The sequence below is a fragment of the Anser brachyrhynchus genome, assembly GCF_964034855.1.
Source record: "Anser brachyrhynchus genome assembly, chromosome: 12".
In the NCBI taxonomy this organism is placed as follows: domain Eukaryota; kingdom Metazoa; phylum Chordata; class Aves; order Anseriformes; family Anatidae; genus Anser; species Anser brachyrhynchus.
The window spans coordinates 1616752-1637749 of NC_137707.1; the positions used below are offsets into that span (position 1 = coordinate 1616752).

The 20998-nt window shown below is 60.9% G+C and overlaps 1 protein-coding gene across 5 annotated transcripts in view; it reads left to right on the top strand.

Moving 5' to 3' along the window:
- Positions 1–20998, top strand: part of ANKRD11 (ankyrin repeat domain containing 11) — a 124181-nt gene that overhangs the window by 59915 nt on the left and 43268 nt on the right. Inside the window, exon 1 of one of the 5 annotated variants that reach the window (XM_080552138.1) lies at positions 2468–2564. The exons of the other annotated variants lie outside the window; for them this stretch is intronic. The gene's annotated coding sequence lies outside the window, so the exon portion shown is untranslated. Of the gene's footprint in view, positions 1–2467; positions 2565–20998 lie in introns of those variants that run through there. 5 annotated transcript variants of the gene reach the window in all.

Below are 20998 nucleotides of genomic sequence, written 5' to 3' on the forward strand. Positions count from 1 at the left end.
TGCTTGCAGGGACTGCGCCCTTGCGGACCCCCCCCATGGGCAGGGGTGGCTGTGGGGGGCTGTGGGGCGCAGGGACGGAGAGCTTGGACCTGGGCACGGCTCCCGGCCCCGCACGGGCTCTTTTTGGTGCCTCGCTCCACCGGGACGAGCAGGCGCGCTGTGAGGCTGGCACGTGAAGGGGTAAATTACGGAGAGTTCGAAGCCTCTGCTCAGCGCGTGGTGTTAATTAGAGCCTTACAGCACCCGTCTGAACCTAGCGGTTGTTACAGCGGGGGCAGGAGGACGAGCGGCGTCCCGGTGCCACCTGAGCAGCCGGCGCCTGCCGTGCGGCGCCACCGTCCTCGGGCTCCATCCAGCCTCTGGTTACCCCGGCCTCGGGCAGCCCTGTGCGCTCCCGGGGGCCCTGCGCCTTCCGCAGGGGCTGCTGGAAGCTCCCCACGTCCCCGCACTGCTCCCTGCTTCGGGGACGATCCCGGGGTGAGCAGGGCGGTGTGACGGCTCCGGCACCGCCGCTTGCTGCCGGAGGTGCTGAGCTCGTCTCGTAGGGTCCTGGCGGAGCCCTCGGTGCGCGGGGCTGATCGGAGAGGGGCTCTTCCCCTCGGAAAATGTATTCCAGCTCCAGCCTGTAATGTGGCGAGAGGGGGAGCGAGCGAAGGGAACAACAGCATTAGCGGATGTAGAAGTAGCTGGAATGAGAAGCTTTTGTGCCATTAATAACAGCTCTGGCTGGCAGCCAAGGCTCGGAGTGTGGGATTAGCCTGAACAATCAAGGCTGCAGGATCAAAACAAGGAGGCAGGAACAGCGAGGTCACGCTGCTGCCATCTGCGCTGCCGCAGTGGTGGGAGGGAGCGGAAGAGGGGGCTGCGCTGGAGGAGCGCGGCCGCCAGCACCCCGAGCCGGCCCTCGCCCCGGCCGCCCCGCTCCGCTCAGGGCCACCCTGTGCCCGACGGCGGCTCCTGGGGGAACAGCTCCCCAAAAAACCCAAGCATTTTCCCCCTGCCCCCCCGGGGGCTTGGTCGCGCTCCTCTTCACCCAGACCTCGTTCTAGCTCGGGGATCTGGCCGACTCCTGTGGCCCTTTGTTTTTGGCGATTGTCTTCCCGCGACAAAGCCCGTGGCCTGCCTCGAAAGGAGTGTCACCGGGTGTCACCGGGTGTCAGCGGGTGTCACCGCTCTGCGGGCTCTGACTGGCATCTGCTGACCCGGAGCAGGGGGGGACACGGCCGGGGCTGGGCTCTGGACTCGCCGGGGGCAGCAGCACCGCGGCTGGAAGCGCCCTTTGGAGAGGAGCGACCCGGGGCTGCTTCTGAGGCGCATGGAGGCAAAGCTCGTCCTGTTTCGCCCTGGAGCCGACCAGATTTCCCTGAAATACCTTCCGAGAGCGTCAGAAAGCAAAACGATCGGAGCCGCGCACGCGGCTTCTTGTCTCCCCTTCCCTCTGACCTAGTAAATCTTAGCTGTCCTGCGAATGTAAATACAAAGGCTGAATGCAGCGGGAGCAGAGCGGCGTCCCACAAACAGCCTCCCAGCTCTTGCTAAAAATATCGCGGTGCGGTGCAGTAACTCCCAGGCATTCTTTTGTCTGGCTGCTTTTGAATTCCCTAATTGAAGTTGGTTGGAGGGCAGCGCACCAGTTTCCTGAATAGCTTCGATGTTGATTGTGAGCTAAAAAACAAGAACAAAATTGTTTTTCCTTTGTGCGGCGGCACTCTTGTTTACCCCCCCCCCCCCCCCCCCCCCCCCCTTTCTAATCTCTGTCTTTTTACTTCCAATTTTATTTTGCGAGACAAGTGCATGAAGCACATCTGCGGGGCCGGGAGACGTGGGCAGGAGGACGCCGTTTTCCACCCCTGGCCCCACGTGCGCCGCGGGGCTGGAGAGCGGCTCCGGCTGCGACGTCCGGGCTGGCGCGGAGATGCGGTGCAAATGGAGCTTAACGTAGTAGGAAGCGTTAATAACGGCTCCTAATTGCCTACTAATAACTAAATCTGTGGGATTTGGCAGCGGCTGGGTTGTAGTTTTCTCCTGCAATCTGTCTGTTCCCTCCAGAAAGAACAAAGTTGGTTTGCGGCGGGGCATCTGCGCCGCGCCGCAGCCAGGGGGGACCTCCAGCCCCGCGCAGGGCACGCGAGCGGCGTCGGGGGGCGAAAGCCGCGCCATGCTCCGGCACCCCGAGGTCTAAAAGAGGAAGAAGAACGCGGCCGGGCTGTTCTCCTTTCCAAACATGTATTTTATTTATTTTTTTCATTTGAACTTGGAAATAGAGAAGCCCGGGCTTGCTCCAAGCCCTCGGCTGAGCACGGCTGCCCCGGAAGGCGCGCTGCGGGCTGGCGGCGGCCGCGTGCGCGGGGGCCGAACGCAGACGGGTCCCGGAGCTCGCGGGGAGGGAGGGAGGGAGGGAGGAAGCGGCTGCGACCCGGCCTTGCGATAAGTCCCGGCCGGCGCAGGCAGCTCCCCGGCGCGTATCTGCTGGGGGAAACGTGATAAACCGCCAGCGCTCAGAGCTCCTCTGCGGCTGGCAAGCGCGCCGATGTCGCTTTCACTCCAGCCTCCGTAAATTCAAGGTCTTGAAATTGCGATGGGGATGGTGGTGGTGGTGGGGACGGGAGGGGGAAGCTGCTTTCAGCTGCTGCTGCTCCAGGAGCCAGGGCTTTATCCGGCTCTCCGTAGCGGGAGATATTTCCTAGCTGCTCAGCAGCAGCAGCAGAAAAACAAGCACAAATTTTTCTGTCTTCAGGGATAACTGCAGTGAAGCGTGCGGGGAGGGGGGGGGGGGGGACGCGGCGCTCGCTGGTACCGAAATACCTCCCCATCCCCCACGCACGTCACCGGGCCCCGGCACGGCCCCAGCGCGCGGTGCGGTGCCGGCACGGGGACGGGCGCCCGGGCACACCGCCGGCAGCCCCTGGCCGCAGACATCAGCGCCTTCCTTAAAAATGGAGAATCTCAAAAAATATAATAATAATAATAAAAAAAAAGATAAAGAAAATATGGCACACGGGTATGAGCTGGCAGCCTGCGCGCTGGGTTTTCTGGCTCCCGCTCCGTCACAGTGCAAAAACAGGGAAATGTTCCCGGAGGAGCCTGCGGCACGCGCGGCAGCACAGGGAGCTGCACCCCGCTGCTCCGGGCACTGGCTGGCACCTCGCGTCCTGCCCCTTCCTGCAGCCCCCGGTGGGTGCTGCGGGTGAGAAACCTGCGTGGCCGGAGCCTTTCCTCCTCTCCAAAGCCACGTCTCAGGCCTGAGCTCGGTGCCCGGCCGGTGACGTGGGGTTGGGGTGCTCCGGAGCCGGGGCCAGGTCGCGGTGCCTCCATCGCACGCCCGCTGCTGGGTCAGGTTTGTCCTGCTCGTGCCCCAGCACCTCGCGCTGCCATCGTCACGGGTGCGTTGCGGGGCTGCCGCCGGGAATGAGGCGGGCTGCGGGGTTATCTGCCGTGCAGGAATGGCAGGAATTTCATGGGGGAGAGGCGAGCTTCTCCCTTCCCGGTGCAGGGAAAGCACATCTCGGTGGGTTACACCGAACCAAGGGCTTCGTGTATGCCGGCGGCTCCCTGGCCGGGGAGTCTGCGTGTGAAGTTTCCACCTGACCAAAACGTTTTCGCTCTGACTGTGAACCTTAGAGGGGAGAGCGTTGGAATGGAAAAGTTGACGCAGCCTTATCTGCGGCGCAGCGACGGTGCTGGGGAGGAATCCGAGCCCTGGCTTATGTCAGGCTTGAAGCTTTCCCCTTTCTTTCCAGCAAACTGCATTCCGTTGCCTTGGAGCCTCCCTTCACCGGGGGCGCATCCTTCGGGGAGCGTGGCTTGGTCAAGAGGAGAAGTCCGGCTGCGTTTCCAGGCGGCACCGAGTTCCCCGATGGCCGCCCCTGGGAGCTCCGTGCAGCAGCCGCGGGTCCTTCGAAGGCTCCTTCCCCGGGGCGGCAGCGTCGCCCTCCCAGGAGGCAGCCGCGGCCCCTCTCGAGGCGTTAGCCCTCGCCTTCGGCAGGCGATTATTCTTGCGGGAGACGTTCAGGTCACCCGCTCCCCTCGTGCAATAAGTGACACTGCCGCGAGCGACTGCTGCTCGGCGCAGCCGGGGGTCGCCTTACCGGCACTGGGTGCCCTGCGGGCGCGCGCCGATGGTCTTTGGAACTTCCTGCCGGCTCTGCTGCCGGCGCTCCGTTAGCAGGAAAAAAACCCGACGACGCTGGAACTCGATCTGCCAGATGTGCTCGGAGCCCCTCACGCGCGATCTTCCCCCTGCCACGGGCCGTAGGTGCGGCGCCGGGGTGGCCCCGTCCGCGGGGCGAGGTGGGCGCCGCGCGTCCCGCTCCGCTTGGCGCCGTGACCCCGCAAAGCGACCCGCGGCGGCGGCTGCGGGGTCACGCTGACATTGGCACGGTCCCCGCGCCCGGCCGGGGGCCTGGCTGCAGGCGGGAGCTGGAGCAGGAGCAGGAGCAGGAGCAGGAGCAGAAGCAGAAACAGGACAGAAGGGGAGGGGAGGACGGAGCCGGGCGCGCTTCGAGCCGCGGTAAGCGTTGCGCTCGGGGCCGCGCGCGGTGGTGCCTGCAGGCGGCCGGCCGCATCCACCGCCGGTCTCGTTCTCCGGCGAGATGCTGCCAACGCCAGAGCCAGCGGCTGCAGTTAATCGCTGCGTAGCCATCGCTCCCTGGTTTTCATTTGTCGTAAGGCGGGACGCATCTGCGGATGGATTTTGAAATTATCTGAGCTGAGGATCAAATGTTGTTTTTTGCTCTTTGGCACCGAGCGTTTTGCTCCCTGTCTGTGTGCAGCGGTGCAGAGCTGCGTGTGGAGTCGGTCTGCAGCTAACGTTACAATTTCCTTCCTGCCACTAGCTACTGTTCTCTGTGCTCAGGCCTTTCTGGAAGCCTCCGTTAGGGCTAAATATTCCCTGCTTGGTTTTGTGCTAAAGGGATGTTTTTCTCTGAAGGTTGGGAAGAAACATTTTCCTTTTCACTTTGGGTAGATAAAGGAATATCATCACCTGCTTAACAAAACAAACCAGACCAGTGTTTCAGCAGCTGAGCCTGCTGCAGTGTTGGCCTGTGCGTGTGGCTCACCGAGAAGGCATTTCCCCACGTTCAGAAGCGTTTGCTGCTGTGACAGGTTGCGGGTTTGGGGTTGCAGATTTGGGGTTGCGGGTTCCTGCTCGGGACGTGCCCCTGAGCTCCTGCTGGGGCCGGGACCCGCTGGGGCCATCGGCCGGATCCTGCACGGCCTCACCTGGTCCTCGCCCGGCCCCTGGCCGCGCGCAGACGGGGCCGGGGCCCGCACACGCTGGTGAGCGCGGATCTTCGCTTGTTCAGATGGAAATTTACTATTTTCGAATGGCTTTGATTATCATATGGAAGAATTGTTTACTGACTGTACATATGCTGTGCTGTCTCGATGCCGTGCCTTGCTAAGAATAGAAACCAAAGCATTACTCTGCGTGTCCTGCAGCTGCGGTTGCTGAAGATCTGACTTGCCCAAACGTTTTGTGCCTTCGTGGCTGAGCAGGCGACGGAGCTGCGGCTCCGAACTGCCTCCTCTCTGCTCACACCGCTCATCAGCATCGCCTCCAGAAGGGCTACGGGTGGTGTGCGCAGGCTGGGGCGGCAAAAAAATAAACTTTTCGTAACCTTCCTCTGTTTTTATGACTCCCTGGACTTGCAGATCTCCAGCGTTATCTCTGGGCCCTCGCAAGGCCACCTCCACCCTGGTGTTCTCACCGCTCCGTTTAATTCTAAGAGCCTCCCGGAGCAGCCTTGAAACCCCGTCGCCGCTGCGCCGTCTCCGTGAAGTGGACGGGGCCGTGGTACCTCTGCCAGCTGCCGTCTTAGGGCCGTGCCATCGCATTTCCTTGCAGGAGGCTCAACCTCACGAGGCAGATTAGGACTGAGAAAAATCCGGGTTCCATTAGAAACCCTCGGAAATGAGCTCCCAAGTTGTTCGAAGGTAAATCAATAACGCATAGAGCCTCCCCGGCTGGCCTGAGCCAACGGCTCATTTAACCGCTTCTTTTTAAAGCCCTCTCCGGATCATTCCCGTTGAGGCTGACCGACATCTCGCTCTGGGTCGGTACCGCCTTCACCGGCAGCGTTGGCTCCCCAGTGTTCCCAGAACTCTGATTCCCCCAGCCCCCCCCGTGGGTGGCGTCGCGCCCCCACTGCCGCCGTGCTGCGCGCAGCGGTGCCGGTGCCGCCCGATGGGGGAGGCAGCGGCACCCGGTGCTGCGCATGGCCCGGGAGGGCCGGGCTGCAAACGATGCCTTTTCTGTGCCGCTTTGGGGTGATTCCATGAACTTCTGCACTAGATAACTGCCTCGTGCCACGTGGGGCCCGCGGTTTGGTTCTGTAGTAAGTGCCGTCAGACAAAGTCTGTCGGCCCTCGGAAACTCAGCCCTACCTAGCGGCCCTTGCACTGGTTAACGTCTCTTACGTGGGGTAAGGCCTGGCTTGACGTAGGGCCATGGTCTTACAACATCTGCGACCTCCCCCCATCGATATTACCGTCTGATTTTTCTCTTTAGCCCTGGTAAGGAGGAGATGGAGCTGCTAGAACATAATCTATTTTGATTACTAAAAATCTTCGCGCTGCTAATTTAGTCAGCTCGTACGTTACAAATGTAGGTTCTGTGTGTTCAAACTGTTCTTGTTTTTTTCTTTACTTAATAAGTTCTCAAGATAGTTGCCATGGAAATAATCCTGGATTCGGAGCATACATACAGCCCCACACGAAACCAGCCCGGTGGGAGCGGAGCCCGGCTGCCTCTCGCGGGGCTCGGCTCCTGCTCGGGAGCTTTTTTCCCGACGTGGTGCCGGTCCGGGGACAGGAACCAGCTTGCTGCTCCCGCGGCTGGTGCAGCTTCCCGCAGCTCAGAGTTTGGGGCAGAATTCTCCCGATTCAGGTAGTGCAGGAGGGCTGTTGCCCCCCCCCCCCCCCCCCACTGCTGGAGCTGCTCTGCCCCCGGCCCCAGCATTTCCCGTGGCCGTCGGTGCCGTTCCCTGTGCCGTGGTGGGGCACGGGGCTGGAGCTGTGCAGAGCCCTTCTGCGGCCCCTCTTCGTGCCCCAGAGGGGCAAACAAACCCGCTTCCTCCGGGCCCGTGCTGGCTTTTTTCTCAACAACTTCCTTTTTGTGCAAAGGTGGTGTTTTTCACGAAGTCGTTGCGTGGTGTTTTCAGATGTTGTCCTCAGAATGGTCTTCTGCGTCTGAGCCAGATCTGGGTGCTTCTCATGGCTTAAAATAAGACTGCCTGGCCAGACCTGAGAGGTGCCCCGTTGCTCAAGCTGGAGCTGGGCTTTTCTTGCAGTCGGAGGCATGGGGCAGGTGCCAGGGTGATGTGTGGGGTGCTGACCGAGCTGGTCGGTGGACGGGCCGAGCGCAGGTCTCCGTGCGCCGGGGCTTTGCTGGGCGATGTCCTGGGGACACACCGCGTTCACACCGAGCTGCTTTCCTGGTGATGCCCACCCAAAGGAGCAGCCTGTTTGAAAGCAGGTTCCAAAAGTGGCCCCGGTAAACGGAGTTCTGTGGTGAGCAGGGCAAGAGGCGAGCTGGAGCCTCGGGAGCCTCGCCGAGCGGCTTTCTTGTGTGCTGGGTGGAAAAGCGACAGTTTTAGGGGTAGCAGCTTGCGAGGCTCTGAGCTGGGCATGGCGCGGGGCCGTGCAGGGCGGGGATCGGCCGCATCGTGGCAAAATTTGAGATTTTTCCTTTTCTTGTCCATTTCTTTCTGGGGAGCCGAAGCGAGCCTCCTCCTTTTCCCCTCACGGCGCACGGCGTCGAGTAGCGCTGGCTGTGGGACGCAGCAGGCAGCCACGTGCAGGGCGCAGGGCACGCCGCGGCTCGGCCGTCCCATGGCAGGGGCAGCCCCAGACGGAGGCTTCGGGGGCCGGGGCCGAGCCTTACCCGGGGTTACGGCTCCCCGCGGACCCAGAGCCCGCCGAGAGCGCACGTCCGTGTGCCAGCGAGGGGAGGGACGGAGCGGAGCAAAAATCCTGCGTCCTTTTACACTGCTCTGAGCGTATTAAATTAGCGAGCGGAGTGACAGCTGGGCAGGAGGCTGGGAACAATGAAGATAAAGTTAGCTTTCAGCGATGTGACCCTCTCCAGGCTGCGCGCCAGAAGACTATAAATAATTGATAGGAGCAACCACCCCAGCCAGCACGCTAATGTACCGAGCGGCTCACGGCGCGAGGCGCTGCAGTGCCCATTACATCACCGCTGCTCTCAGCCCGGGCTCTCCTATCAGCAATGTAATTTTACTGCTTTTAAATAATAAATTGCGCTGGGAGTTGAGACGCTCCTTCGCCCCATTCAAGCCTACCGGGGTGCGCAACTGCACAAATGAATTTTGCAGCTGGTAAAATAAATTTTTGAATCGAGCTTAAGAAAGTTGCTTGCAATCGGGGTTTTGCCCCGCGGTCTCCCCGAACGCGGGTTTGGGGCCGTCAGAGGCAGGCCTCGTCGGCCGATGACTTTTGGTCTGGTCCGGTGTCTGGAATGGTTTTGAAGCTTGACTTGGGGTCAGTGGCCGGAGTTCACTGGTAGGGCCCGGGTAAAGTTCTCCGGTGTTGCAAGTCGCAAAAATCCCCTTTGCGGCAGCACGCGAGCCGCGCGGCCCCGCGGGGTGCGAGCTTTCGCTTTCAGCGTTGGTTGTTTTCGAGCGGGGAGGAAGGTTTGCTACAACCCAACGGTTGGTGTCCTTCCCCGGAGCCTTCAGATGAGTTCTGTGGCCCCTGCTGCTCTGCGTAGCTGGGGGGGAAAATCCAACCCGTGCTTTTGCTGTTCCAGGGTTGGGGTGGGGAGGGACGGGTTCCCCTGTAATCGTGGGGGTGTTTTTTCGGACTGCTGCAGCTTTTTATGCCTGTTTGTGTGGGTACCAGCGAGGCTTTCGAAAACACAACGCCAAAAAAAATCATAGAACTGCTACGGTAGAATTCGGAAGGATGAAACGCCGTCCAGAAATGGAGCGGGTTGTGGCGCCCCGTCCCCGGCAGCAGGGGACAAAGGGAGAGCGCGCGGCTGGCGGCGCTGGGCTGTGCGCCGAGGATGCCGCGGGCAGCCCAGTGCTCCCAGCGTCCTGCCCCTCCGGGTGGCCTCTCCTCGGCCCCGTGCCCCCGTGGGGAAATGGGGGCAGTGGCTGGGCAGGACGGCGGTCGCAGGAGCCGTGTGCGGGCAGGACGGGTCCTTGAGCGTGGCCGTGGAGCGCGGCCGGCCCCGCTACTGGGAGAAGCTGAGTGCCGCTGGCGTCATGGGGAACGGCTGAATTTGGTGAAAGAAGACCAGGAGCAGCTTTTGTTGAAGGGTGTGATTCGAGGTAAGATGAGGAACGCATTTTGATGTGATAGGCTGCTGGCACTGAGGGCGTGCGTCTGGTTATAAAAGTTTGTCCCGTCTCTCGGTCTTGGCTTCGGAGCAGCGCTCCCCAGCAGAACGCCCTCTGCGGGCTCGGCACCGAGCAAGGGGGGTGGCTGGGAGCTGGGACCCTCTGCTGGGAGTCCGCTCACCTGCGTGTGCCCCGTGCGGGTCCCCAAATCTGTGCAGGGTTGCTGTGGGAATGGCGGTTTTCACACCTTTTAGAGCAAGACTTAGAGAATTGTTATTTCCGAATCAGGCAGTGGGCAATGTCACCGAGCTACCTAGGGGAGCGTAAGCCGCTTACGGCAGATTAAAGTGACTGACCACGTAGCTACGCAATTAGGTGGGGCGATGCTGCGATAAACCGCCAGTAACTGGCTTACCTGCCCCGTGATGTTGTTGATCTCGGGCACGTGTGCTCCAGTTTGCGCGGGGCAGGGAGGGCGTTCAGCGCTGGTTTTTCAAGGCTGGGCTCCCCGAACGGAGGGCGCCTGCTGGGTTGCGTGCGGCTTTCTGATGTGTCGCCGCTGTCCCCGGGTGCGGCGTCGTTAACTTGGACTTGCAAACTCCGGGCGTAGGAAGGCTTTCACAGGGCGGGAGCGCGTAAAATGTGTTAAATCGTTTGTTGGTGCTGCCCGGTGGCTGCGCTCAGGGACCATGGGACCGTATGCGCCTGGGGACAGCTCGGTCCCTCCCCGGCCTCTGCTGAAGCCACCCGGCGCTGCTGCTGTCCCTCCTGCAGCCCAGCTCTGGCGAGTTGCGGTGCCAGGTTTGCTTCTTCCCATCCGGAGAGCTCTGCCTCGTCGTCCCGCGGCCCAGCAGCGTCTCCTTCGCATCTCGGAGAGGGACAGCTTAGAAAACACGTTCAAAACGCTGTGAGATTTTGGCCTGCTCCTCTTCGGAGAGGGGCACAAGCGGGCTGCTCGCACCCAAGGCTTGCGCGAGAAAGCCCCCAGGAGAAGCTTGGACCCCGCCGAGCTCCGCGGGTCTCAGCCACGGGACCGCAGGGGCTGGTCACTGCCTCGGGGGACGGGAACCTCGGGCAGGGGACGCGGCACCCGGCGCTGGTCACCCCGCTGGCACGGCTCCTCCTTCCCCTGCCCCACGCAGACGTCGCCCTGCCCGGGCGCTTGTCTTGCAGGGCAGGGAGGAAGGTGCACGTGCTGTTCTTGGCACCGAGGCAGAGCCGCCGCCGCTCCAGCACCGTGCGCGGCAAGGAGCTGGGGAGTAACCATGGCAGTCGCTGCTGAAATTGGTAACCATGGATTACAGAAATTAAGGGCATAGAGCAAAGAGCAGGATTATCTGTTGCTTAGCGGTTTCCTGCTGATCAGAAGGCGCTACCCGACTTTCTCGTTTAGGTGAGCCGCAGTAAATTACCTGTAGTTAAAAAATAATGCTAATTAAATTCACACGCAGTAACGATTAACGCTGCCGATCTTGATTCTCTGAATTTCCTTGCAACTCTAATTGACAGAAAAAAAAAGATATCTATAGAGAAGAAAGGAGGGGGAAGTTTTTGCTGCTGGCTCCTTGCTGCATCCGTCTTCTACTGCAGCTGTCAGGTTTGGGTTTGCAGTTTCCCTCACCTTATTATTTTTTATTTGCAATGTAGGGCGCTTCCCAGGGAAGGGGGGCTTGCTTTGCCATCCCTTTGCAGGCGGGCGCCTCGCTTTGCGAGCACCCAGCTTTAGGAGCAGCTCCCTTCTGTTCTTCTTAGCAGGCCTAACACGCACACACTCCCCTCGGGTACGTTTGGGGGCCTTCACCGTGCCTGGTGAGGGGTTTTGGCGCCTGCTTTTCTTCACGTGACGACCCCGGCAGCCGGCTCTCCCCACGGAGCAGAGCTGCTCCGTGCCGCCAGAGCGCTGCTGGCGCCCGCTTTGCATGCAGGCCGTGTGCTGGGCACGGCGGATTTGCTTTGGAGTTCAGCGAGCACCGAGCCTCGGCATAAATGGGCCTGCTAAAGATATTTTTTGACATTTGCAAATCCTGTTAAGCCCGTTTCTCCCCTCTCCCCCTCCCCGAGTGCCAGCTGAACGCAGAGGCGCTGCTGAGGTTCCTGGCGCTGCCCAGGCCACATCCCTCTGAGCGGATCGCAGAAGAACGGGTTGAACAAAGCGAGGGAAACAAAAGCGTTTTGTCCCCGTGTCCTACCCTGACGGCTGGTAAAGGACCCCCTGAACGGGCAGCACTGATCCAAACGAGGTGCTGAGCGTGAGGCCGGTGGGATGCGCGGCCCCGTCACGCTGTCCGCACGGTCTTTGAGGAGCGAGCTTGTCCCGTCCCGTCCCGTCCCGTCCCGTCCCGTCCCTCCCGTCCCGTCCCGTCCCGTCTCGTCCCATCCCATCCTGTCCCATCCTGTGCCGTCCTGTCCCGCAGACATGTGCCTGCTCCTGCTTCTCCTCCTCTTGGCCAGGGCATGGGGCCTGCAGCACGACCTCAGAGCCGAGTTGTGCCACGGCTCCTGTTCACGCAAAGCAGCGCTTGGCTTCCCGTGTGCGTTCATCAGCGATAAACACCGGGAGCACTCTGCTTGTTTTTCACCAGTCCGGGGGAACGGCTTTACTTACAAATAGCTCTGGTAAGCTGGGGGTACTGCTCGCGGGCCTTAAGCGGGAGGTGCGTCTTCCGCCCGGCTCCCTTTAGCCTTATTTCACGCTGGGTGGAGCGATCCTTAAAACGAAATTTTAAAATGAAATTTGAAGGTGGGTTTCCACTAGGCCCGAGTTCCTGAGATACTCCTTGAAGTGTGGGCAGCCCGCGCTAGGACAATTAGCCAGTTGTGCCGTTAGGTGCGTAATTACCCAGGTTCGGGGGAGCGAGGACGCAAACAAGTTTGCATACATTGAATTACAGGCAGTGTTTTAATAGTATGTTTTTTAGGTCTTGGCTCCCCGCCCGTTTTTTTTTTTCTTCTTTTCGTGCTATTATCCTCTATTTACAGCTTTCAGCACCCAGCTGATGTCACCGCACATATGTTTAGAGCCGTTGCCACGGTGATCAGCTTCGGGATTCAGCAGCGCCTACGCGGTCCTGGGGAACGGCTGAGGAGCTGCTCGGCAGCGTCTGTTCAGCTCGGCGCATCGGCGCTTTGAACTGTTAAGACCCACCAAACGACGTTACCCAGTTTGGGGTGAATACCTGGGCCTTGGCTGATAATCGCGCAGGTTTTACAGGAGCAGAGGCTTTATCTGGCGCGTTGAACCAGGTGTGGGGACATTTTTCACCGAGAGTTTAGAGTTACCCGGCTCCCAGCTGCCACGGACCTGTGCCACTGCGGCGCGCCCGGGATCACCGCTTCGCCCTCACCATCTCGTGGCTGTCCCCGAGGTGCCAGGCCGCCGGCCCGCGTGGCTGCCGTGTGCTGCCGCTTGCCAAACCTCCTGCTCCGTGGCCAGCCGCTCCAGTTCCCCTGGGAGCCGTCCGGTTGCTCCACAGTGGACGCGGGGAGCTCCGCGGGGAGCGCGGTGCCGTCGGGGACGCGCGCGGCCGCTCCCCAGCTGAACCAAGCCACCACCGCCTCCGTTTCCTCGTGTTCCGCTCCAGGTGCCCAGCTCGCGACGCGTGATGTGTTCCGGTAGAAAGCACCCGTCTTCCGAGGAAGCCTGTCCTCTGTAATAGAAATTAATTTACCTCCCTCTCCCCTTTTAGCGAGCGGCGTCAAATTGCCTTTACCGGCAGGGCTGGGATCCTGTTACCGGCCGTGCTCCTGCTTCTCAGCCGAGCAGAAGAAGCGCTCTTATTCATGGCAGAGCGACCATGAAATAGAATAAAGTCGCCCGCAGCCTGCACCAAGAGCTGGCCACCAGATTACATTTTAAGAGTGTTATAGGTGGAAACTCCTTTTGGGTTGGAGATGGAGTATGAAATGCGTGTGAGGAAATCGCTCTAGTCCAAGGTACTTCAGTGTCCCTTAAACTGAAAAAAACCCAACACCATCTGCCATTTGAACTGTGAAAAGATGTGGATATGTGTGTATACATACGTATTTTTTTCTGGTCGCCCCGTGCACGCCAAGTGTCGTAGATGACAACAAACATTTTCTTCCCTGGGAGATCGCTTCTCCCACTGATATTTTTCCCCTTCTTTTAAAGGATGCTTGCTAGCGCTTGACCTAGTTTGGCTGTCATTACACCGTGAAGCGATGCGAGTGTTCACCTAACACAGCTACCTACATTTCTGTTCTCTAAGCAGGGCAACACCACGGTGCAGCCGTGCGAGCCGCGGAGGGAGCCGTGCGGGACCTGCTCCTTCCCTGCCTGCTCTCCGTCGCGGGCAGCTGCGGGCTGGGGCGCTGGGAAGGGTGGGAGCGAGCGTGCGGGAGCAAAACCCCGGTTATAGCTCCTGCGCCCTGCTGGAAGGAAGAGATTTAGCTGATGGCACAGGTGTTCAGGCACCGCCGCGGGAAGCAAATGCCTGGGTAGCTAATTTTAGCGTAAAATATAAATCTCGTTAATTACCGACTGTGTGAGAAACACTTAGGTCAGGGCTGTGAAAAGGCGCTTGCACCGCCTCGCTTCCTCCAACCCACCTGCAGCCCGAATGGCTGTGCAAGGTGAGCCCGCAGCCGGGGGGCCGTGCTGGGCACCCCATTTGGTGTCTGCTGGCGTGTCCCCGTGCGGTGCCGGCCCCGATGGGAACAACAGCGCAGCGGGTGATTCCAGCTGTGGGCCTGGAGAGAGAGCCTCGCCACGTGGCCGCTCGCCTTCCCAAGCCCTCGCTGTTCCCAGCACGCGATCCCCGAGCTCGGGCGGGCCCGTTTCCACCGTTCCTGGCGCTGACTTTCCCAGCAAGCAGCTCGTTCCAGGTCAGTCGCCTCTGGATGGCTGTGGTCTTGCTGCATGGGTCCCTGTGTGGTGGATCTCTGCTGGTCACCGCCAAGGTTTCCAACGAGAACAGGGCAAAACCAGGTCGATGCAGCGTGTGCCGTTCCTCCTGCCCTGCCTGGGCCACGGCGATGCCCCGGGCCGGGGGCAGCAGCAGCAGCAGGGGCTGCAGAGGGGCCGGGAACAAAAGGGGGACTGCGCCTTTCTCTGCGCCTTTCTCTGCGCCTTTCTCTGCGCCTTTCTCTGCGCCTTTCTCTGCCGGCTGGAGGGGCCGGGGGCCATTGATATGCAGATCCGGCGTGGCGGAGCACCGCGGCCACATTGTTTGGCAATGTCCACATGTCGGGTTCATGAAGCGACGGATAAAAGGAGCTAAGTGCGCTACGCTGTGCTGTAACACGGGGTGTGAAACGCTGCCGTGATGTAGCAATTTTCTAATACAACCCTGTTTCCAGGAGGCCATGACCACTGAATTGCGCTGCTTATATAAAATCTTTACACCTTCCCAGCCTTCTAATTTTCTAGGGTACGTTTTAAGGGAATTTTTTTGATAGCCTCTCCTGTTGCGAGAATGATGCTAAAAACGTGGGGCTGTTTGCCCAATGCGAGGGTGACTTCTGTCCTGCTCTCCAGGGCCAGGCCGGCGCGCACAAAGGCAACGGGGAGGCTTTGTCACTGCCCGAAGCCCTTTAAGCGAGGTGGTCGCGCTTCGCCCTCGCCCCGAGAGCCGCACGGCCCCGCATGAGTGCCCCGCGCTGCCTTGGCTTCTGCGGGACGAGTGCTGCTGCGTGACCGCTGCCCTGGTAATGCCCTGAACCAGGGGTGAGCCTTCATTTGTTGTCACGGACGGACCGCAGCTCTCCAGGGCGCGCCACGGGAAAACGCTTCGCAGACCGAACATGTTTTGAGCTGCCGGAGCCCATCTCCTAACTCTTGAGAAGAAAAAATGCAGCAAACCGGAGGGAAAGTTGGAAGGGCGACGCCGAGCGTGCACGACCGCCCCGAGCGAGCGGCTCGCCGGGGTTTTGGTGTCGGTGCCGCCTCGCACAGCCAGCCCCCCGGCACGGTGCTGGGGCAGCCCGGCAGCGACAAAGCGGGCGGCTCGGGGCAGCGGCGCCGCGCTCCACGTCAGCTGCTCCTCCAGCTGCACGGCCGCGGCCAGGCGCTGCCGGGGCTGCCTGCCAGCAGCAGGCTGACGCTGAGCAGGAAAGCTTGACGGCTCGGTAAAATTAGAAAAGAGCTTTTTTTTTTTAAAAAAAAAAAAAATGGTGCATTGAGACGTGTTATTAGAGCGCTGACCTGCCGGGCTCCGCCTCTGCTCCGGTGCAGGTCCGGGGCCGCGCGCCCGGCTTCTCCCTGCGGGGTCCGTGCCGGGGGAGCCTCGGCCGAGGGCAGGAGGAGCGGCGAGGGCACGGGAGGTGGCTGGGGAAGGGCAAATCCCGCAGCACTGGGAACGAGGAGCCAGCAGCGGGTTGCAGAGGTAGAGCCGGGCAGGTCCGGGGGCCCGGGAGGCGATGAGTCCGGGATGGCGTTGCGTGCTGTGCTGAAATGGGAAAACGTCTGCTTCCTGCCCTGCCTCGCGGCAGCGCGGGCTTCCTGCGTGTGACACAGCTCCACGGTGCCAGGCGCATCCCTGACATCTGCACAGAGACGGAAACCTTGCTCTTGGTTTGCCCCTTCTAGAAAAGTCTTCTGTCCCGCCTTCTGCCCAGCTTCTCTGCGGAGCGCTGGGCTCTCTTCTGCCTGCTCTCAATAAATGGCTGCTGCGGCTCCCGGCCGCCCTTCCGCCGGGCGGCTGCAGATGGGACTCGCGTCTGGGGGCTGTAGCCACGCACATCCGCCTGCAGATCTGAGCTTTTAGTCTGGGAATCTAAATATAGTCCCGTGTGATCAAGTGCTCAGGACGAGATCGAGTAATCCATACTTGGGGCAGCTCCAGGGCTTAAAATTCTTAATAGCCTCGTTCGTGGGCTCTGCAGCGTGCGCTGCACTGGGCGCGTTTCGGGAGTCAAGGTCTTTGCTTCTGACGGTTTCCTCTGGACAATGAGCAGCACGTAATAGCAGCGTTTTATTACATTCGTTTCACTCTTACTTTCCAAAGAATTCTTCTGATGCATTCAAGCTACCGGCCCTTTGGATGCTAATGGACTTCTGCTGGGATTTTGTTTTTGTTATTACGTAGCACCAGGGCTCCCATTTGCCGGGGCTTGGTATGAGGAATGCTCGGCCCTGAGACAATGCGCCCATTCACGGGCCTGATACAAAGGGGGTGGACCGGTTATAATGGAAATTAGCATGCAAAGCCCCGGCCTAATCAATGCGTTGTGCCGGGTGTCTGCGCGGCCCGCAAAGTGCTGAGCTGTTGCAGCCCGTCCTGCGCATCGCCGTGCTAAATCGAACGCGCTGCTCAAGTCGTGTTCAGAAAGCAGGAAAAAAATCCCCACTTGTTGTCCGAGCAGGAGTGGGGTGCCAGCGAAACCGGCGTACGGAGACCCACGCCGTGTGATGTCCACAGCGCTTTCTGCCCGTCCTTTTTGAAGGGGCAGCCACCAGCAATGAGGGCCCTGGTCCCCTCCTTGTGTGTGCAGCCCCCAGCAGAGCAGGAGCGCTGGGAGGCTGAGCCCGACGAGCCCGGTGCCGCGGTGTCACCGCGCTCTGCGAGGCACTGCTCGCCATCCTAGGGGCCGCAGGTAAGCGCCGCCCTGCCCCAGGCGGCCTGGGGGAGGATGCACAGCGGGTGGTGGCGATGGGGGGACAGGGCACGGTCCCACGTCAGTGCAATGAGGAGCAAGATCTGGGTCCTCCAGCGTCCCGTGTGTGCACTGCGCATCGTTCGGGTGCTCCCGCTGCCCGAAGCTTCCCCAGGGACCTGCCTGAGGTTCCTGTATCGGGGCCGTGACAAACCAGCACTGCTCAGCAGGCAGGGAATGTTTCAGAGGGCGCTTTGGCTGCTCTTTTGCATCTCCGTGGCAGGACGGTGTTGTATGGTAGAGGAATTTGCAAAAGTTCGAGCCAGAGGAGCAGTAAGTCGGGGCTGTGCACGAGGTAGGCGTGACGTCCCAGAATTTACAGCAACCTTTTGCAAAGTGTCTTTGTCGGGAGCATGGAACGAAGCTCCGATGCGCTGGGAAGTATCCCGTGAAAGCAGTGCTTGGTTCTCCGTTTGTTCTTCGATAGCACCTTTTGAGCTAACGCCGGAGTAAATGAATCCATCCCAAAGCGGGGAGCAGAGGCTCGGGTACGTCCCCGCAGGATCAGGGACAAATCACTGATGGGGCGGCGTGTCCTGCACGGCTCTGGCCAGGCCCAGGGACCTTGTTCGTCAGTGGCGAGGTCTGAGGAGGGGAGGAGGACACCAGGCCAGGCCCTTCGCTCTCCTTAACCTAGCAGAGGGCTGGGGCGCCCACATTTGCCCTCACTCAGACGACCAAACACCCCGCAGATAACCCATCTTGCGGTGCATGTTGCTTCAGGCATGGCGTGGGGGGGAGCTGGGTCCTGCTCCTGGGTGGGAGCTGGCCCTGAGCACAGCTTGGGCACGTTCGCGCAGTGCCGTGTGCCGGCTGGTGGCCCTGCTGGCCGGGGCGGGCTCGCAGCTGTGCTGCGGATAATCTGCAGCCTGGATAATCTGGGAGCGGGCAGCCGGCCGTATTAGTGAGCCTCCGGGCCTGGGGGAGGCCGGGGAGCGACCCCGCGGTGCCAGCGCCGCAGGAGGAGAGGGGACGGGCAGGCTCCATCGCTCGCAGCGCAGTGCCGAGGCCTGGCAGCGAGCGGCACCTCCCGGCACCCTCCGATTCGCGTGGCAAAAGCCGTTTTGAATCTGTCTCGATCTCAGTCGCGAGTCTGTAAGGCAAAAGGGTTTACAGAGGCCGAAATGAATTGGGCCCATGCCCTTCGGCGCTGGGGGGGCTGTGGTGCAGCGATTCGGCGTGCGGTAGCTGCCCGTGGGGTGTTCGCAGGCGGCACGGCGCGGGCAGCGTGGCGCGGGGCGGGTTTGTGAGTGAGTGGGTGGCAGCTTGGCCGCGTGTGGCCGATGCCTGGCCTCGAGGAGCGCTGCCGCTGGGGCCGTTTTCTGTGGGGCTCTGTTCGACCTCTGCCAAGCGGCAAACGGGCCGGGCAGTGCGGGGCTGAGACCTCGCCGTGCCCTCGGCTCGCACCGCGCCGCCGCTCTCGGATGGACCTGCAGCACTTGGCCACGCCGCCGAGATGACACACGAGCCACGCCGTGGCCTGCGTTGCTGTCCGTGCGATAATGCCGGCTACCAGAACATCTCGGTGACGCCCACACGGTAAGCCGGAGAGCGCAGCCGGGCTTCAGAGCGCGTCCTCACCCGGCGGGGCCGTGCCCCGAGCTGCCCTGCTGATGGTGCCGGCACGTGGCCACCCTCTGGCATCTCCTCGTCCCATCAGGGAGCTACGAACCAAGCCAAGCCGTGGTCACCGCCAGCAGCAGCGATTTTGGTGACCAAGCCCCTACCAACCCAGCGTTACTTCGGGATGCGGTGTGTGGCTCCCTGCTTGGCCCTGGGGGCAGGAGCCAGGTTCTGCGGCACCGGCCGTGTCCCCGCGCTGCTGCTCGCCGGGTGCACGGCCCGGCCGGGCTGCTGCAGGACCAGGCTGGGGGCAGAATGGGGGAAAATACTGCAAAAACGTTTTAAACGTGGATAAGTTCCTTGGTCTGGGTAGCAGTGAGTGGTTGCACTGGAACGGCCGATGGAAAGGGGATGGAGCCACTGCCGGAGCGGCGGTTCGCGAAAAACAGAATAAACCTCTGTGTCAGTGGAAAGCAGAAAATGGTTAAGAAAAAAACCGAAAGCACCTGAAAATGGGCAGCATTGCCATAGGCGCTGAGGATCAGCTCTGGCAGACCACGGCTGGAGCCCCGCGGCTCAAGGGAGGCGAAGGGAGAGGGCGCGCGCCCTGCCCTCCCCTCTGACCCCGCTGGGTGCCAGGGCGCTGCCTGCAGCCTCTGCTGGGGTGGAGCGGCTCACGCGCTGCTAGCAGCAAACTGAACTCGGCGTTAAGATGTTTTATAAGTTTTTAAGGCTTCTTAAAGGAAGCAGATGTAGCGGGTAGCACTCAGCGGTGAGTAATAGAGAGCGTGACAGCCTTCCACGTCTCCTCGCCTCTTGCTGCGCTGGAGGATTTAGCAGAGAAAAAAATGGAGAACCTATGAAACTCAGAGCCGGAAAATTTCACAGTGACCAAGAGTTTTAGGGTTGCTCAAAGGAATAAATAATGCCCATTTTCATAAAACAGCGCCAGGCGGTGGTCTCTATAAAGGGGCTATGTTGGGCATGCCCCTAAACACCTGGGGAGAAGAAACTCGGAGCATGCTGTGGGGCGGTTGCCCTTACAGATTTCCTTGCTGTCCTTCACTCGCGTGTCACGGCAGTGCTTTTCTTGCTGTTGTGTAACGCCGCTGCGAAGCCGGTTCAGATTGGAAGCAAACGGAGCTGGGCTGCGTGCACCTGCCCCAGCACCCGCGGGCAGAGCTGTGCGCGGGGCAGAGCGGGGGGATCAGACTGGGAGCGCCTTCCCTTGAATGCCGGGGAAGCGGCTTCACGTGCAGCCTTGGTTGTGACTCACACCCTTGGGCTGATGGCAGCAGCAGCAGCGTGTTTAACTCGCCCTAAAACGAGGACAAAGCTCGGCTTAAAACCCGAATCACGTGCTGAGGGAAGATGCAAAAGAGTAAGAATGGGAGAGAGAAAATACAGCAGGGCGAAGGCACCCCGGCAGAGAGCAGCCGTGCCGAGAACAGGCACGGCATGGAGCTGGGGCAGCGTCTGCATCCTGCTCCTGGGGCTGGAGCCTGCCCCGTGCCGCGTAGAGCCCGTCCGGGATGTATCCGTCCCGGCTGTACTCATCCTGGCTGTACCTGTCCTGGTTGTACCTGTCCTGGCCATACCTGTCCCAGCTGTACCCGTCCCGGCTGTACCCGTGCCGGCTGTACCCGTGCCGGCGGCAGGGCAGGGCGGGCTCGACGTCTCCTCTGCTCCTGGGCTCGATCTCAGGTGGGTTCGTGCCGCAGACACCGGTGGTGCCGCTGCGGGCTGCAGGGATGCGCCCCGGCACGGCTCAGGGCACCGTGCTGTGCCTGCTCCCTGCGTGTGTGGTCGGGGACAAAATGTCATGGCCCGTCACAGCTCGAAAGGGGGGGGGGGGGGGCTTTATAAATTAGGAGAAAATTGTCTTCTGCATGATGTAGGGCTCTTGGCACTGAGCTCTGTGAAGAGTGGAGGCGTTGTTTTGGGTGATCTTTGATTCCATGTTGACTAAGACTGTGGGGAACTGTGGTGGTGATTTCAAAAGAAAGGAAAAAGAAAAGCAAGCTGGATTAAACCTGCTGCTTAAAGCTGTTCTTCAAACCACAGGGGCTGCTCCAGGGTCCGAAGGGGTGGAGTGGAGCAGAGCAGGCGTGGGGAATCTTTTGTTCTGGGGAGGCCGAGGGGAGAGGGAGCAAGGAGAAAGCACAACACGGCCTGGAGAGCTAATGCCAGAGGAACAGGTGACTTCACTTAAATCCCCGGGCTTAGCGAAAATGCGGTGTGATCAGCGCGGGTCATGGGGGAGCAGCCTGCAAACAGCCCTGCGCAGCCCCGCGTCCCGGCAGGGCCTCTCCGTGGCTTTCCCTTAATGCCCTGAGGTCTGCTGCCCTCCAGGCAGCCCCCGCTGCTCTCCTTGACGAAGCCAAGTCCCCCCAGCCCGGGGGTGCCGTAGGGGCCAGTGGGATTTCTAAAAATCGGGGTAGTGCCCTGAATTCCCCAAGCAAAACCTCCAGCTCCGTAAGCACGGCTTCGCTACGTGTTAGTTGTGTGTGTCGGTGCGG